Here is a 19,899-nt window from a genome sequence, read left to right as displayed (position 1 = left end):
CATGCTTATGAACTATAAATAAATATATAATTATGCATATACTTGTATGTTAAAATGCATTTTCATGCAGATCCATAAATTAGAATTGTTCACATAATTGGGATGAATTTTTTCCCTTAGTACTGAATAGTTTCTTGAGAAAAAGAAAATATAAATGTGACTGACTCACTATCTTAAAAATGCTTTGGAATGATAATGATTGCTTAATACAGAAAATAAATTTTAGATCAGTGTAATAAAAAATATAGATGGGTGCAAGTACTAAGCTTTTGTTGTTTAACCAAACATAAAGATGAAGCCAGTAAATGCCATTTCAGAAGCAAGGCTGAACAGGCCCTGACTACAGCAGACAGCGCTCGCCACTGATAGGGAACTTTCATTAGATAACCATTTTACACCGCAACCAGAATGCGATTTATTAGTCACTTTTAAGAGTCAGGCCAAGGGGCCGGCCCTGTGGCTTAGCGGTTAAGTGTGCACACTCCGCTGCTGGCGACCTGGGTTCGATCCCGGGAGCGCACCGACACACCGCTTCTCCAGCCATGCTGAGGCCGCGTCCCACATACAGCAACTAGAAGGATGTGCAACTATGACATACAACTATCTACTGGGGCTTTGGGGGAAAAAATAAATAAATAAAATTATAAAAAAAAAAAGAGGTAAACATTTAAAAAAAAAAAAAAAAGAGTCAGGCCAAAATGCTTTAAAATATAAATAAAGTAATTTCAAGCTTTAGAAACTAAATGTGAAAGGTAATATCATAATCTGCCATGACTCACTGAATTGATTGGCAAGCAATAATGGTAAAGGGAAATTGGCCCAGCCCTGTGTAAAAGAGAGACTGGAACACACAAATTTTGGTGATTAGGAGAATGTAGTATAGGGTAAAGCAGGAGCAATTGTCCAGGTTTTACCACAGCATAAGAAAACATTCCACTATGAATCCATGTATTCAAATTTTGTGATTTCTTAAGTTGAGTTCTTCTTCAGTTGTCTGTCGCTATGTAACAAATCACTTTTAATCTTAGTGACTTTAAACAGTGATGATTTTAATATCTTTTGTCATCCTCTGGGTTGTCTGGGCTTAGCTAGTGGATTTTTTGCTCCTGTAATGTCCCCTGACTGGACTTGAAATGCAAGATGGCTCCGGCACCTGGTTGGCAGTTGGTGCTGGCTGGCTCCTGCCAGCTCACGTGAAGCTTTTGAGAATGCCTCGTTTCTCTTCCGCTTGACTCTTCTGTTGGTTTGGGCTTCTCACAGAAAGCAATTAGGTTCTAAGAAGGAGCATCAAAGAAGATGCATTCCAATGCATGAAGGCTTATCAAACCTCTGTTTGCATTATACTTGCTAATATCCCATCAGTCAAAGCTAGACCCCAGGCCAATCCCAAACTATATGTAGGAGAGCATGTATAAAAAGGCATGGGTTCATTGCCGGCCTCAAAAGTAACTGTCTTCCATGGTTTCCCTTGTGTTTATGTGATTTAATAGGGGGACGGTCTCAAGAGAAATAGATTCAGGGTAGTAGGATTGAGGTTAGAAAGAACACGGCCCGAGCTGGAGAACAGCGTCAGGCTGATCCCATGGGAAGCTCTGGAGCTAAATTTGACAGTTAGTCCAACCTTCAGACAAGGGGCCATGGGACTATTATAAGCAGGCCAGTGAGTTTTCAGCCGAGGTCAACTCTACCCTGTAGAGATGGTGGTAAGGGGACACAGACTTCCCATGAGACAGCTCAGGGCAGTTCTCTGGGAATGGGATAGCTGTTAGTTATTATCAGCCAACTCTCACGTCTGGCACAAAAATTACGAACAGCATCCACTGCAGCTGTTCACCTGTAAGACGTGGCTTCCACGTTTGTAGGGATATTGATCTCAGCAATCTTGATTCCACAAATACTTCTCACTGTAAAATTGTCATCCATTCTATGTCTTGACTTTCAGAACCTCAGAAACCAAGGACTACATCCCTAACCACAGTAAAGCATTCTCATGTAGCCGAGTTTTATTATCATAAAGACCTCCTATTTTTTTCTTCCTACTCTTATATTTAAGAGTATTTTTATATTTATTGTAATAACTATTACATTTTTCTCTCTACTCATAAAATCTATAGAAAAAAAGAAGAAAAATAATCTATGACATTCTTATTTTTCTTTACTTATTTTTGGAAAGAATATCCTAATCAAAGTGAAGGAATCACTTTGTAGCATTAAATACTTAGCCCATAATTCTTTTACTGGATGATGAAAATGAATAAAAGAGGTAGAGAAAGAAGAGGAAGATGGAAATAGGGAGGAGAATTTCTACAAAGAGGACTTGGAGAGCCAAAAGAGATAGGGAGCCTTTCTGATGAACAGGATGAAGTGCCTTTACTCAGCAGTACCATTATCAAAGAGAGCTAACCAGAACCGACATGATTTGTGACAAATCTTCAATGAAAGCCAATGAAAGATGAGTTTGTTCATGAAATACCAAACTGAAGATATAATTTAGAGGAATACAAATGTTTAAATTCTGAAAAGGAAACAATGATGTCTTAAGGAAAGGGAATTATCCCAACAGAATGAAAATAGGACAAATCATTTGTGATATATTTACTAGATTAAAAAAAATGGTTATGGGGCCAGCCCGGTGGTGCAGCAGTTAATTTTGCACGCCCCACTTCAGCTGCCTGGGGTTCGCAGGTTCGGTTCCTGGGCACAGACAGACGCACTGCTTGTCAGGTCATGCTGTGGCAGCATCCCATATAAAGTAGAGGAAGATGGGCACAGATGTTAGCCCAGGGCCAATCTTCCTCAGCAAAAAAAGAGGAGAATTGGCACCAGATGTTAGCTCAGGGCTGATCTTCCTCACAAAAAAAGTTATTAGAGAGATCGTAAAAGATAGAGCCATTTTAAAGAAATAGAAAGGAAGTTGGATTTTAAAAATAAATATATATTTGGATGGAAATATTCATAGGATATTGGAGCAGAAAATTCAATATTTTCATACATATGTTTTTTATAATATTTATATTCAGATTGCATAAAATATGGTATATTTAAAAATTACTTCTAATATTTCAACATAAAATGTATAATTTAACAGTTTTTGATTGTAAAGACAATATTCCCAACTTAATGTGTAAATTGAATGTAATAAATAAAATTATCATTAGTGTTTTTCTTTTTAAACAAAAATGTTAAAATATAGTGAACAAAAAGCTCAACAGTAGCATTAGGGAGCAGAGACTCACAAACATTAAAGCATTGCAGAGCTATGAGAACTTAAACAGTTCAGTGCTAGTAAATGACTAGAAAGTCAAGACAGAGACACATGCAAATGGACATATTTTTAATATAGTAAAAGTTGCCTTAAAATTGGTTCTGAAAAAATAACCCCCCAAATTCCCTTATTCTATAATAGTTTTAATGTCTCCATTAGTAGATTTAAAAATAATATATCAAATCATAAAGGTACTAGAAGGAAACATATTACTCAAAGAATAAATCTAGAGCAAGGAAGTGTTTTTTAATTAGATCATAATATCCAATTACACACAGTGAAAACGCAGACAAATTCTCATAACAATTAAACATTTCTGTAGGTCAAGAAACTGTAAATAAAATCATATCTAAAACAACAAAATGGGAAAAATTGTTACACATAGGACATATAAAGGCTAACAATCTTTTTGTTTTTTTGCTGAGGAAGATGGCCCTGAGCTAACACCTATACCTATTTTCCTCCATTTTGTATATGGGATGCCACCACAGCATGGATTGATGAGCAATGTGCGGGTGTGCACCCCAGATCCTAACCCGTGAACCCCGGGCCGGCAAAGCGGAGTGTGAGAACTCAACCACTACACCACTGGGCCGGCCCCAAGGCTAACAGTAATCTTTAATAAAGGCCATTTATAAATCATTAACTAGCCAACAATTGAATAAAATTATTCAGTTACATATACACATGTGCACGTGTGTGTGTGTGTTGAATGAGAGAGAATACATATGTATGGGGTGAACAAAGCAATAAGGAAATGTTCAACAACTTAATGGAAAAAAAAGCGAACCACATGGACTAATTTTTAAGAAGAGATCAATGGTCAATGAACACATAAATATATGCTAAAATTGGTCATAATTTTATAATGCTAACTAAAATGTAAAATACAAATACACAATCTTATCTGTTATGGAAGTCATTTGATGGAATAAAGTGTTATCTAGACTAATTTGGGGAAATGTGCACATCATGAATTATTGGTGGGAATGTTAATTGGTGTAACTATTTTGTAAGGAAAATTAGCATTATCTACAAAATTTTAACGTGTGCACATCATTAGACCAAGCTAGCAAACCTAAAACACATTTGAAAATCTACATGAAAAAATATGTTCAAGGATGTTTCTATAAGCACTTTTGGTAATTTGAAAAGACTGAAAAAATGATAGAGTGATACAGGGAATGATTTACAGTTACTTTAAAAGAATAAAGTAGGTCTACCTGTAACCTAATGCAATAAGAAACACACACACACACATGCACATTCATATATACATTCTTCTTTACGTATTGAAATTTTCTTGAAGCATAAATAACCTGAACTGGGTTCGTGGTAGACTAAATGGGTGCAATGGATTACTATTTTCTGAATTTTTTAATATGATATGCATTTTGGCAGAGATATGCTAGATGCTCACCAATTCTAGTTCCTCTTCCTGGGACCATAGGAAAATTAAGTTTCTCAGCCCACCTTGCATTTAGATTGAGACCATGGCACTAGTTCTGACCAATGGACCTCGGAGGTAAACGATATTCAGCACTCCCGGATGTAACGGTCATGTGTTGAATATGGTCTCCCATGATCTTTATCTGCAGTCCTCAACACCGGAAGAAAGGGATTCAGTGATGGCTGAGCCACACAGTGGAAGGCGTGCAGAACCCGAGTTGCTGCCTGGAGGAGAGCTGTGAGATGAGATGCCAGACCCACATCTGATGACAATGGGAGCAAGAAGTCAATGTTCATTGTCTTATTCTACTGAGAACTCAGGGTTCCTTTGTGACCGTAGCCTAAGTTTGTCTCTGTCAGAAAAATAATAAATATATACATATATTACCAATTTTCCTCAAAAAGAACAAAATAAATCTTAATGTAAGAATTACCTCAAGTTTGATTTTGTTGTGCCCCATCTTAGGATTTTAGTTTCCTATAAGAATGTATTTTTAAATGAGTCAGGAAAAACATAAGATTTGCTAAAATTTTGTTTATTTTATCATTTCAACACATATTAGCCTTTTTTTCCCAAATCAGAAAACATTTTGAAACACCAACCTAGTTACTAGGCACTCAATAGAGTCTTGGAATATAATTACAGTGTAAGGCAGAGAATGAATAATTTCTTTCACAAAATATCCCAGAAATTATGAAAATAGAGGAAAATGGCTTGTGACTACTTAAATGTCTGAGAAAATGTCTAGGTGTCATTGCTCAACTAAAAATCCAGAAATAACCCATCTCGGGTGAGGTTCATGTTGTAAAAGTATAAAAATCTTATAAAAGGGACATGCAGCTCTAATAATAGGCTTCACTATTTTGAATGAATCTTAACATATAATTTGCAAGAGATGCCAAATTATAATGTTCTATAGTGTTCTACTTAAGTTATGAAGTTGAATACAATATGGCTAAAGGTTATCTAATCCTGTGAACGTGTCATCATTTGAATAGAGAATACAGTAAAACTTATCACGTCCACTGTGACAACAGCTTTATTTAAATTTCAGTTGATTATCTTGGACTAGTGATAATTTTAACCCAAAGATAGGCGAAATTACTCTCAATTACACAAATCATTTGATAGTAATATTATTTTAAGGTATTCAAGGCTAAAATTTTAGTGTTTTTATTTAAAAAATCAATTCCCTCAGTGTTTCACTTGAGTCTTTAAATCTGGAGGGTATTCTAGTTTGCAAAGCCACAATACTTTTGGCACAAACATGAATAGTATGCTTTTCAATAGTCAAGACTTTATTTACAGGATCTATGAAAATACAAGAAAGTCTATAGTTTTATTTAAAAGATTTTTTTACACAAAAGTGTATGTGATTTTATGTAGACATGCATATCATGACAAACATTACATACTGAAATTTTTAAGTTCAGTTTTTCTTGTCTCTCTGCACTCAAGTCCCATCACTCTCGAATGTGTTCAGCCTCGGCAATGCTCTTGGAATAGGATATCTTTAGCTTACATAAGATTATCTCCCTCAGAGTCTCCTTCTTGCATTTGTACTACTCTGGATGATCATCTTTTATTCTATTTTGACCATAAAAGGAAATTTCACATCACATGACTTCAGTTTCAGATAAATACCTGGGTAGAGATTTTATTTTAGGATTGAAAACAAAGGAAAGTGATAAATAACCTGATTGTGTGATCAACCTGATCTTCCTAATATTCTCCCAATGTTCTATTAAACAATATATTGTTGCTGAATGCTCTTAAAATATTTCAAATTCTTACGTATGCAAGACAAATCTATATGAAATTTGAAGTGTTATTAAAATTGAAATCTACTTCTAGCAGCGTTTTAATTAGCAATGTGAAATATGCAAATATTCCTAGAGCCGATTTATTGAAGTATACCTTTCCATGAAGCTGCTTAAAAGTTTCTACCCTTTTCCAGGTGTTACAGTGTCGGAAGACGCATTTAATGATGAACAAAGGAACTCCTTGATGCCAATACCTTATCACCCCAGATTGAACAATGCATGTTGTACTAAGCAATTCTTTCTTATTTTATCACATCATTCGAAGAAAATAAGAGTTAGAATACATGTGCTTGCAATCCTGTGACATGTTTATTAGAAAGAATCTTGACTGGGCAGGGCTGAAAAGGAAAAGAGACTCTCTAGTAAAGAGGCTTTTTCAATGCTAAGTGCATGTCATAGATTTATCAAGGTAAGAGACAGAAACAAGAAGATGCAACAGTATTTCTTTGTTCTTAGATATATGAAGAGATTTTACTTCATTCCGTTGCTTCTGATCAAATGAAACTGCTCTCAATTTCTTCTCCTATTAGTGTTCATATGCTTGAGAGACTTTTATCTTGGATTTTTTTTGACCCACTGCCCACGTTTTCCTCTGACCCCCCACAACTGGAATGCCAGGTTCTATGCAGTAAAGACTTGGTTTTTGGCAGTGGTGTATTTCCAATATATAGCACATGGTATAGTCAATAAATATTCATTGAATGGATGGATGAATGAATCTAGGATTTTCATGAGCCATCAATTCATCAAATAGACGCACAATTTTGAAGTCTTGTCAGACAGATACTAGAAGGAGCTTTAGGATTTGAGGAAGATGACTTATCAAGACCATTCCGTTTCCTCTGTCTCTACTACATATGTACCTGATTCCAAAACAACTAAAAGAAAAGAAATTAGAGTCATGACAAAATTATTTATTCCTCAGTCAAATCAAGTTCACCTAACCTAATGACACACATTATAACAATTATGCTCATGCTATTCCCTTATTTTTAAAGCCGCAGATAGATTAAAGTAATGGACATTTCATTGATTATTTTGGTTTTGGATTTTCAGGTGACTTCTAATGACGATATTCTTTAACCATCATAATGTAAACTAAAATTTTACTGGCACTTTACAACTTAAAAAGTAAATTCATGTATGTTTAGTGTAGAGATGAATATTTCTAATAACAGTAATTCTTCATTTTATTCTTTTCTTATCTGGAAATCAATAAAATGTAACAGATTTCATGTTCTGCTTGACTTGTATTAACTATTCTTTTTTGTTTAGTGACTATCATGTCCTCCATATGAGCTGCTGGTGGATAAGTGGTAGAAGACTTTAACCTATGTTATTCCATTTAATTTTCAGAAAAATCTTACATGGTTTATATTACCCCATTGCACAGATGAAAAACTAAGATTCAGTAAGCTAGAGGATGAACCCAGATCTTTCTTATTTTAAAGTCAGAGTTCTGTCCGCTATAACAGACTGCCACCCACATAATACTTAATATGTTGGGTTAATGACTATAAGAGTAGTTAGCCTTCATCCCAAAGTTCTCTTCTCTTATTCACATACCTTCACTTTTAGCGAAATCAAAGGAGAGTCATGTAGTCTGTCTTCTTGTCCATCCGGGTTTATTCCTGTTCATTTTTCCCCTGGCACTTTGTTTAGTCTTGTTCAAAAACTTTTATTGGATAAAATGTTTTTCTCGTATTAAACATATAATACATTAATGGATTGGAAGTCTTCTACTAGGGAGTAATTTGTTATTTTCATCATTTCATCTCTCTGCTTCTGTATGTAGAAAAAACATTATATCACAAGTTTAAGTCCTATATTAGCTCTTTTTATTTTTAGTACAGCCATTCAGGGCAGGATAGTCGGGAGACACGGTAAGAAAATTAGAGATCATAGAATCATAATGACTAAGACACCACTATATGCAGGATTAACAGATCCTGGAACCAAAAATGTTGGCAGTTGAATAAAGAAGTGCATTTCAATTATTAAGATAGTTAATTATCCAAATTTAATTTGGTCAAATGGTGGGTAATCCACATTTCTAGACTGTATAAACTCACTTCCATTTCTACCCCATACCAGGTTTCAAAAATGTAGATTCCTCATTTTCCTGGACCTGATGCTCCAGTCCCTTTATCTAGATCTGACTTCAGCTGTAACCTGTGGTTTAAAACAGTGATGCCATTTATTCGTAAAAGGGGATCCAAGGTGAGGAACCCATTATAATCATCTTTAATTGTCTACACTATTGCATAAACACTCTCATGTCAAAGCCAGTCAAAGAACAAATTGAACTGGATTCAGGAAAGCAAGATTCTAATTCCAGATCTCCCAATGAATAGTTGTGAGACTTCTTCAAAGTTTGGTCAATTATGTTTACAGGATATTTTTGTTTGTAATAGTCATTTTCACCCAACATTGTCCAAAAATTCTTTCCAGGCTTCATTCAAGGGAAAGTATAAGATACCCAGAATCATCTATTTTTTGATTGACACTATCATATCTTCCCTTTTTGTTATTAGTATCCTTACCAAGGCTAAAAAATTTCAGAACCATTTTTTTTTTCAATTCAGTCCCTCTTGGCTTCTGTAAAATGCCATAGTAAATTTTTAGTGGGTTTGTAATTTAAGAGAAATCCCATATCCATGGTAGCTATGATGGTTAGTGAAAATATACTGCTTATAGACTAACAAGCTTCATGATAAAAAGATCTCTTTGAGTTTTAATTCTTGTAATTTGGTTCACATTTAAATACTTTTAACTAACATGTTATTTATCTTTTATTTAGCACATGCCACGTAAACAATCACTACATGTATGTAATTGTTTGGTCTTCACACCTTTGTGGATTTTAACAATGAGGCTATGAGAGGTGACTCTATTGGTAAGAGATAGATCCAGTGTGTAAACTGTCGATGGCAAAATAGGAGATATATCCATTATGGTATGTTGCCTCTCCAGGGAATAGGAGCTAGATATCTTTTTAGAGCATTTATTAGTCAGGGTCCAATCAGGAGAGATACGTCACTCAGTAATTTGAAAAAAGGAGGTTTAAATGAAGAATTATTGAACTATGATAGAAGAGTTACTACAAAGATGTAAATAGAACTCTAAAGGGCTCCCTAAGGATGAGAAAGAGTACCCAAGGGAGGACAAAGTTGGAAGTGGAGCCGCCTCCCAAGGCTGAGGCTCAGACCTCATTGGAGAAGGTGTGATTTCTGGCTACTGGACAGCAGAGAAATTTACTGGTTTTCCCTGGCCAGAGCCAGTCCGTGGTGGTTGTATAAGCAGGAAGAAAACCTTCAGGGCGTAAGCAAGCTGAGGCTCACAGGCAGGCATGGAAAGGGAGTTGGGGCACTGTTGTGAGTGTGAGACAAGGAGTATATGATATCCATTTTGTGAGGGACACAGAAAATAAATCTCTGGATTGCAAGTGAGCACAGGCTGATACAACTCTCAGTGGTATAGGCAGGTCAAGCTTGCTGGGTGGTTTCTCAGTGGGAGTTAGCATACCGCTACAAGCTGGAGTCCTGGAGCATGTGGTGTCTGCATTGGGAGGGCAAAAGGCAAGGTCGTTTCCACGCCTAGGCCAAGGTTATGAAGTCACTGAGGGATAGTCCTTCTGGGCGCATAGCTGGGGCAGTGCACCAACTGATGTCCCCACTTACGTGCCCTATTGACTAACCGCGTAGCAGGAGCATGAAGAAGCAAAACAGAGCCCACTAGAGCCAGGAAGAAAAGCCCCCTCCCATCTACAATGTCCCTACTCTGCCCTCTTCTGACCAAGCTTTACATAGCGGTCACTGCTTAGGAAAAAGAAGTAATCCAGTATATTATCACAGAGCTGGTACCAAAGGGTAAATTTGCAGATGAGACACAATAAAGTGACAACTGGCACAAACCATGAAAAATTTGGTATTATAGAGTTGATTTACAGTTTAACAATCACTGGAAAAGAGTTCTACCAATATTTAAAATTATCTCAAAAGAATAAGTTTAAAATTTAAGGAATTGCATAGGCTCTCTAATAACACACAAATTTTATCACCAAAATTGCAGGAAATGGTGTATCCCAAACCTAACATAGCCACTGAATGCTCCTAACTTCCTTTCAAAGCACAGCTTTCTCCATGGAATTATTGAAGAAACCACTTTCCTGGTTCCCGCTCAGGAGTTCTTCAGAGAGAAGGGAGTTAGTCATCTCCCAATAACAATACTGTTAAAGTAATCAATACCTGTGACAACTCTTTGAAATTCTTAGCATGAGTTCTTTCAACTATGAACATGTTTCATGGAAAATATATAAATTCACAGAGAAGGGAATTAAAGAGAAAAGTTTATGATATTTTACTATAATTGCCTTTTAGAACTGAAGGTGATTTGGTCCATGTCACCCAAGTCCTATTTCAGTTTTAGGTTTACAAGATTTTGAACAGAATCTAGAAACTCTAAACAGTGCTCTTGGATAATTTTTATTATTAGCAGCTAATCAGGAATTCATTTAATTTCTCTTAAAGTTTCTGAAATGGTTCTCATTTTGTTTTTGAACTATTTTTTGGAAGAGCAGAGGAGGAGCTACTGTTTAAAACCATTTTCTTTAATATATTTGGGAAGAAATCAATTAGGACTAGACAGAAATTTAATTATAATTTATGTTCCCATAAGCTTTGCTAGGTTTTAAGAACTTATTTACCCTAAAAATTTGAGCCAGTTTTGTGTCTTTAGCATAGGAACAAGGTGTTACAGGATTCCATTCCAAATGATTATACTACTCTAATCATATTTCCTTTTCTGAATGCAGAGGAAATATCAAGTGGGGAAAATTTTTTAAAGATTTAGATATTTTCCTCTAGTTAAAATAAGATCAGATATATTATGTGGGGGAATAAAAAATATTTAATAACTATCTGGCTTTCCCTATATCTACTACTAAACCAGTTATTCTTCTTGGTTATGTTAAATAGAAACTTACTTAGTTTTATAAAATGGAAGCTAGACACATGCTGGGTATATTATGTACTCAGCATGTGACCTATGGTCTAGGTACAAAAGAACCTATGTGAATTGCTGTAACAGAATATCATGAGAATATGAAAAAATCAAATTTAAAAATTTTATTCATGTTTGGGGGAATTTCCAAGGCTTGTTCTCTCTCTTTCTTACCCCATCCCCCACACACAAAACACAGAATCTATTATAAGAGATTTTATTATTATGAACTTAACTGTATTGTGTTATGATACCATTCAATTTCCTAAAATATAATCACATAAATGTGATATAACATGGTTAGCATAAAAAGTGGATATGAGAGCCTCCACTACTTGGTTTAAAAGCATTCCATGGTGCCTTATATTTCCTTTTTATTCCTTTGCACATTAGAGAGTAATTTTCACTTCTAAGCAGCATAACATAAAAAAGCTCCTATAACAAACCTGTGTGAAAAGGCCTATAACAGAGTTAAGATCAGAGATTTAAAGCAGGTATCTCAGGAACCGGCCCCGTGGCGTGGTGCTTAAGTTCGCACTCTCTGCTTTGGTGGCCCAGGGTTTGCAGGCCTGGATCCTGGGGGCAGACCTACGTACCGTTCATCAAGCCATGCTGTGGCAGTGTCCCACGTACAAAATAGAGGAAGATGGCACAAATGTTAGCTCAGGGACAATCTTCCTCAACTAAAAAAAAAAAAAGAGGAAGATTGGCAGTAGATGTTAGCTGAGGGCGGGTCTCCTCACCAAAAAAAAAAAAAAAAAAAAAACAGATATCTCAGTTTTATGAGACAAATTATAAATTTTGATTTATCAAAATTACAGATTTTGAGGTTTAAATCTCAGTACTACCACTTTTAGTTGTGTGATCTTCAACCAGTTTACCAGCTTCTTTGTGTCAGTTTTCTCATCTTTAAAATTTGGGTGAAAATAATACGTACCTTGAGGGCTGTGAGTATGAGAAAGATAGAGTATATAAGCACAGAGAATAGTGGATAGATAGATAGATAGATAGATAGAGCAAGCCAAGCACAATAAAAGATGTTTATTGAAAAGTTATTATCATTGTAGTTTTCATCTTTTTCTTTTTTTTTTTTTGATGAGGAAGATCGGCACTGAGCTAACATCTGCCAATCCTCTCCTTTTTTTTTTTTTTTTTTTGCTGAGGAAGACTGGCCCTGGGCTAACATCCATGCCCACTTTCCTCTACTTTATATGGGACGCCACCACAGCATGGCTTGACAAGCAGTGCGTCGGTGCACACCTGAGATCCGAACCGGTGAACCCTGGGCTAACTGCTTGCGCCACCAGGCCGGCCCCTTCATCTTTTTCTTTTCATCACTATAGTATAAATAGTTGTATTCCCAGTGCCTAAAGCAGTCTGAGCACTCAATAAATACCACAAAGTATCTTTTGGTAAAAAAAAAATTGCAAAATATATTCCAAAGTACATTCTCTTTAAGAGAATAAGTAATAAATTAATGATTGTTCTTAACATCTTTCCAACTTTGGTGCTATGCTATAAAAATCTAGAAAGACAAACTATTTATATATTTAAGCGCAAAACTGTAGACTTATTTTCTCTTAGAAAATGAAATCAAGGTGTGCCCAGCAACGTGCCTAACTTAATAATTCTCCTCTTGGGAAAAATAGGGAGCAAATGAAATAGATTGAACGAACTTCTCTCAGAAAAAATTAACATTATTACTCATTATGACAAAAGGAAACTTGTTAAAGATATGATAGCAACGATTTCCCAAGTAAGTTGTCCTGAAGCTGGAACTTTTATTGTGTTTATTCTCCACGCTTTGAAGATATTCCTCTAGCTCTCACCATGCTCCTCTCCCAAAAGTAAGATAATAAGAAGGAGTGGAAAATGAGAGAGATGTGGATCTATGCTCTTTAGAATATTCATTAAAATTAACCAACTGGAAAACTACTGTTTGTCAAATGCTTCTAAGAGGGAAGTAATAGTTGAAGACAAATACTAATGCAAGGAATGTGATAAGCCTTCAGTAGCCACATCATACATCTGTAAAACAGGATTGGGATGGTCAAAAAGAGATACACTTTGAAGGGAATATTCAGGATGGAGAGTTATTTCAAAAGAGCCGTCCACTACAGTAATAATGATAAAACTAGTGATTACTGAGCACCTACTGTATAGCAGACATTAGTTTACATGTTTTACATTAGCTACATTATTTTACGTTCACCACAACTGTTGGAATAAACACTAGTATTACCATTTTGCAAATAAGAAAACTGGAACTTTCAGTAGCTTACTCACAACACTCAGCTACAATGCAGGGGAGAGATTTGAACTCAGATATTTCTGAATTCAAATCTATAATCAGAGATTTGTTTATAGTATGGCCAAGTGAGTGCCTAACAGAAAGGCCCTCCTGCAGATTATAACAATAAACTCTGGAAAAAATATGGAAAAAAAAAGCCCAAAACACCAACTACCTAAAAGCATGGAATAGTGAAAAAAAAGGGGCAGAATCTGGAGAGGAGTCAACACACAAAAGAAGGAAAAAGCACAAGCTGAAGTTTTTTTTATTTTAACAGCTTTAAACTGACAGGCTGTAGCCAGTCCACCACAGGGCACACTGAAAAGAAAAAATCTAAAGAGTTTGCAGTTTGAGTCCAAGTTCGTAAAATGTCTGTTTAAAAAACAAAAAAAGAGCCTTTGCAGAAATTAAAATAATTAAAAATCAACACAGCATGTCACAATGTCTAGGATACAACTGGATACAATCCAAAATTATCTGAAAACTAAGAAGAAAAACATAATCTATTCTGAAGAGTAAGATTAATCAATGAATATAAACCCAGGAATGCCCAGATAGTGGAATTAGAAGACAAGTTTCCCTAATTTGGAGAAAGACCCAACATTGCAGATTCAAGAATCTCAGCAAATTTCAAACAAGATAAATACAGAAAACCACCACTAAGCATATCCCAAATAAAATATTGAAAAACCAAAATTAAGAGAAAATCTTGAAAACAGCCAGAGAAAAATGGGACATTATATACAGAGAAACAGTAATTCAAAATATTATTAACTGCTAGTTGAAAACTAGGGAGGCCAAACGATAGTAGAAGAACACCCTTACAGCACCTAGGAATAAAAAGGAAAAAAATTCAGAATTTTACACCCAGTGAAATTACCCTTCAAAAGTGAAAGTGAGCTGAAGACATTTTCACATAAATAAAGCTAAAATAATTAGGTGCCAAGAAACCTGTGTTCTAAGAAGTGCTAAAGGAAGTTCTTCAAGATGAAAAGAAATTATACCATAATGAAACCCAAATCTACATGAAGGAAAAGCAAATGTCAGGCAAAGTCTCTGCATAAACTTAGGACACATTTCCTCTCAATTTATTTAAAGTAGTAGGTATGATTGTTTAAAGCAAAAATTCTAACACTGTATCTCAGAATCTATAATGATTGTAGATATAAGACTTAGGACAACTATAGCATGAGCAAAGGGGTGGGGGCAGGTTTATATATATAATTATACATAATTATAAAATAATTATAAATAATTATAAGGTGATAATTATAACTTATAAGTAATATTAAATAATTATAAAGTAATATTATGAACAACTTAATGAAATCTACATACACACTCACACACACATGCACGCATGCACGCACCCCACAAAGGGCCAGACACCGTCGCTGGAGAATTCTATCAAACATTGAAAGAGGACCAATCTTAAACTCTTTCTAGCAATTGAAAAAGTGCAATTACTTCTCAACTTTTTTTGTGAAAAAGCAATAATTCTAATACCAAAACTTGAAAAACACATTACAAGAAAAGAAAATTACAGGCCAATAACTCTCAGGAACCGATGGTTGAAATATTTCCTTCCTCAATGAAATATTAGTAAATCGAATCCATCCATGACAATACATCATAACCAAATGGAGTTTATTACAAAAAAGCTGGGTTGGTTTAACATTCAAAATTAATCAGTATAATTCACCATAATGTCAGAATAATGAAGAATAATCATTTGAAATGATTGTTTCAAAAAATATATAAAAATATTTGATAAAATTCAACTCCCAATCACATTAAAAACTCTCTGTAAAATAGGAATAAAAGGGAATTTCCTTAATTTGATAAAAAGCATCTATAAAAAACCTCCAGGTAACATTTCAATTAATAGTGAATCACTGCACAAATTTCCTGTAAGCTTGGGAATGGGGAAAGGATGAACACCTTTGCCTTTTTTATTCAATATTTAACCCAATGTTCCAGCAATTGTAATAAATAAGAAAATAAGCCAAAAGTATAAAGATAATAGAGAGAAATAAAACTCTATTTTCAGATGACATGATTGTTGATGTAGAAAATCCTAAGGAATCTCTAAAATGGCTTTAAAAACTAATCACGAATTTAGTATATCATGCATATAAGGTTAATGAATAAAAATAGATTATATTGATATATACTAGCAACAAATATTTGGGAAACGAAAATTTTAAAAGTAAATTTACAACAAGGTCAAACTCATAAAATACTTAGGAATAACTATAACAAAGCACATGCAAGGTCTCTCAATGAAAGCCATAAAACATTAACAGAGAAAAAATGTAAAAGACAAAATACATGGAGAGACATATACACTGTTCATTAGCTAGAATTATCAATATTATTAACATGCCAATTTTACCCTAATAGATCTATAGATTCAATGAAATCCTCATCATAACTTTTTTTGTTATTTTTAGAAGGATTTTTGTGGAAACTGACTATTCAAAAACTGATAGAGAAATGCAAAAGATCTGGAATAGCCAGACAATCTTGAAAATGAAGAACAAAATTAGAGGAATTACATTATCTGATTTCAAGACATATTCTAAAGCTTCTGTACAAGACAGTGTGGAAATGGCCTAAGTAACAAAAAATAAATCAACATACAAGAATTAAGAACCCCATGCCAACCAATTCGACAATCTGGAAGAAACGGATAAATTCTTAGAATCATACAACCTTCCAAAACTGGATCAAGAAGAAGTAGAGAGTTTGAATAGACCAATCACTAGTAAGGAGATCGAAACAGTAATCAAAAACCTCCCCAAAAATAAAAGTCCAGGACCAGACGGCTTCCCTGGTGAATTCTACCAAACATTCAAAGAAGACTTAATACCTATCCTTCTCAAACTCTTCCAAAAAATTGAGGAGGGCGGGAAGCTCCCTAATTCATTCTATGAAGCAGGCATTACCCTGATACCAAAATCAGACAAGGACAACACAAAAAAAGAAAATTATAGGCCAATATCACTGATGAACATCGATGCAAAAATCCTCAACAAAATACTAGGAAATCGCATACAACAATACATTAAAAAGATTATACACCATGATCAAGTGGGATTTATTCCAGGGAGGCAGGGATGGTTTAACATTCGCAAATCAATCAACGTGATACACCACATTAATAAAATGAAGAATAAAAATCACACAATCATCTCAATAGATGCAGAGAAAGCATTTGACAAGATACAGCATCCCTTTAGGATAAAAACTCTGAATAAAATGGATATAGAAGGAAAGTACCTCAACATAATAAAGACCATATATGACAAACCCACAGCTAATATCATCCTCAATGGTGAAAAACTGAAAGCTATCCCTGTAAGAACAGGAACCAGGCAAGGATGCCCACTGTCACCACTCCTATTTAACATAGTACTGGAAGTCCTAGCCAGAGCAATCAGGCAAGAAAAAGAAATAAAAGGGATCCAAATCGGAAAGGAAGAAGTGAAACTGTCTCTATTTGCAGATGACATGATTTTATACATAGAAAACCCTAAAGAATCCACCAAAAAACTTTTAGAAGTAATAAATGAACATGGTAAAGTTGCAGGATACAAAATCAACATACAAAAATCAATTGCATTTCTATACACTAACAACAAAGTAGCAGAAAGAGAAATTAAGAATACCATCCCATTTACAATTGTAACAAAAGAATAAAATACCTAGGAATAAACTTAACCAAAGAGGTGAAAGAGCTGTACACAGAAAACTATAAAACATTGCTGAAAGAAATTAAAGAAGACACAAAGAAATGGAAAGATATTCCGTGCTCGTGGATTGGAAGAATTAACATAGTTAAGATGTCCATACTTCCTAAAGCAATCTATACATTCAATGCAATCCCTATCAAAGTTCCAACAACATTTTTCACAGAAATAGAACAAAGAATCCTAAAATTTATATGGAACAACAAAAGACCCCGAATAGCTAAAGGAATCCTGAGAAAAAAGAACAAAGCTGGAGGTATCACACTCCCTGATTTCAAAATATACTACAAAGCTATAGTAACCAAAACAGCATGGTACTGGCACAAAAACAGACACACAGATCAATGGAATAGAATCAAGAGCCCAGAAATAAACCCATACATCTATGTACAGCTAGTCTTTGACAAAGGGGCCAAGAACATACAATGGAGAAAGGAAAGTCTCTTCAACAAATGGTGTTGGAAAAACTGGATAGCCACATGCAAAAAAATGAAAGTAGACCCTTACCTTACACCATACACAAAAATTAACTCAAAATGGATTAAAGACTTGAATGTAAGACCTGAAACTATGAAACTTCTAGAAGAAACCATAGGCAGTACGCTCTTCGACATCGGTCTTAGCAACATATTTTCAAGCACCATGTCTGACCGGGCAAGAGAAACAATAGAAAAAATAAACATATGGGACTACATCAAACTAAAAATCTTCTGCACAGCAAAGGAAACCATCAACAAAACGAAAAGACAACCTAACAATTGGGAGAAGATATTTGCAAACCATACATCTGATAAGGGCTTAATCTCCAAAATATATAAAGAACTTATGCATCTCAACAAAAAAAAAACTAATGATCCAATTAAAAAATGGGCAAAAGACCTGAACAGACATTTCTCCAAAGAAGATATACAGATAGCCAACAGACACATGAAAAGATGTTCAAAATCATTAACTATCAGGGAAATGCAAATCAAAAATACAATGAGATATCGCCTCACGCCCGTCAGAATGGCTATAATTAACAAGATAGAAAGCAACATGTGTTGGAGAGGATGTGGAGAGAAGGGAACTCTCATACACTGCTGGTGGGAGTGCAAACTGGTGCAGCCACTATGGAAAACAGTATGGAGATTCCTCAAAAAATCAAGGATAGAACTACCATATGATCCAGCTATTCCACTGCTGGGTATTTATCCAAAGAACTTGAAAACACCGGTGCGTAAAGATACTTGCACCCCTGTGTTCATTGCAGCGTTATTCACAATAGCCAAGACTTGGAAGCAACCTAAGTGCCCATCAAGGGACGAATGGATAAAGAAGATGTGGTATATATACACAATGGAATACTACTCAGCCATAAGAAACGATGAAATCCAGCCATTTGTGACAACATGGATGGACATTGAGGGTATTACGCAAAGTGAAATAAGTCAGAGGGAGAAGGTCAAATACCGTATGATTTCCTTCATTAAGTAGTAGATAATAACAACAATAAACAAACACATAGAGACAGAGATTGGATTGGTGGTTACCAGAGGGGAAGGGGGGAGGGAGGAGGGCGAAAGGAATAAGTAGGCACATGTGTGTGGTGATGGGTTGTAATTAATATTTGGGTGATGAATCTGGTGTAATCTATGCAGAAATAGAAGTATAATGATGTACACCTGAAATTTATACAATGTTATAAACCAATGTTACTGTAATAAACAAAAAATTAAAAAAAAAAAGAATTAAGAACCCAGAAATATATCCAAGTACACACAGTCATTCAATTTTCAACAAAAGTGCCAAAGTAATTTAATGGATACAAGAAAGTCTTTTCCAAAAATCAAGCTTGAATACAGAATACCCATAGTTAAAAAATAAACCTCAAATCCTACCTCGCACAATACATAAATATTCGTTTTAGGTAGATCAGCAACTTAAACATAAAAGTTGAAATTGTAAGCTTTTTAGAGAAAAATAGGAGAATATCTTCATGACCTGGGCATAAGCAAATGTTTCTTAGATAAATCATGGAAAGCAAAACATAAAATAAAATAATAAATTAGATTTCACTAAAATGAAAATAAAACAATTTCTGCTCATCAGACATTGTTGAGAAAATAAACAGATAAATCAGATACTAGAGGAAGCTGTTTGCAAATTATATATTTAACCAAGGACTCCTATCTATGACATATAAAGAACTTGAACAACTCAATAATAAAAGCAAATAATCCAATAAAAAATGGGCGAGTTATTTAAACGCACATTTTAGATGAATGGTCAACAAGCACATGAAAAATGAGAAAACTCATTAATCATCAGGGAAATCA

The sequence above is a fragment of the Ceratotherium simum genome, chromosome 13 (assembly GCF_057802395.1).
Source record: "Ceratotherium simum simum isolate JZ-2026a chromosome 13, ASM5780239v1, whole genome shotgun sequence".
NCBI lineage: Eukaryota > Metazoa > Chordata > Mammalia > Perissodactyla > Rhinocerotidae > Ceratotherium > Ceratotherium simum.
This window is presented reverse-complemented; position numbering follows the sequence as displayed.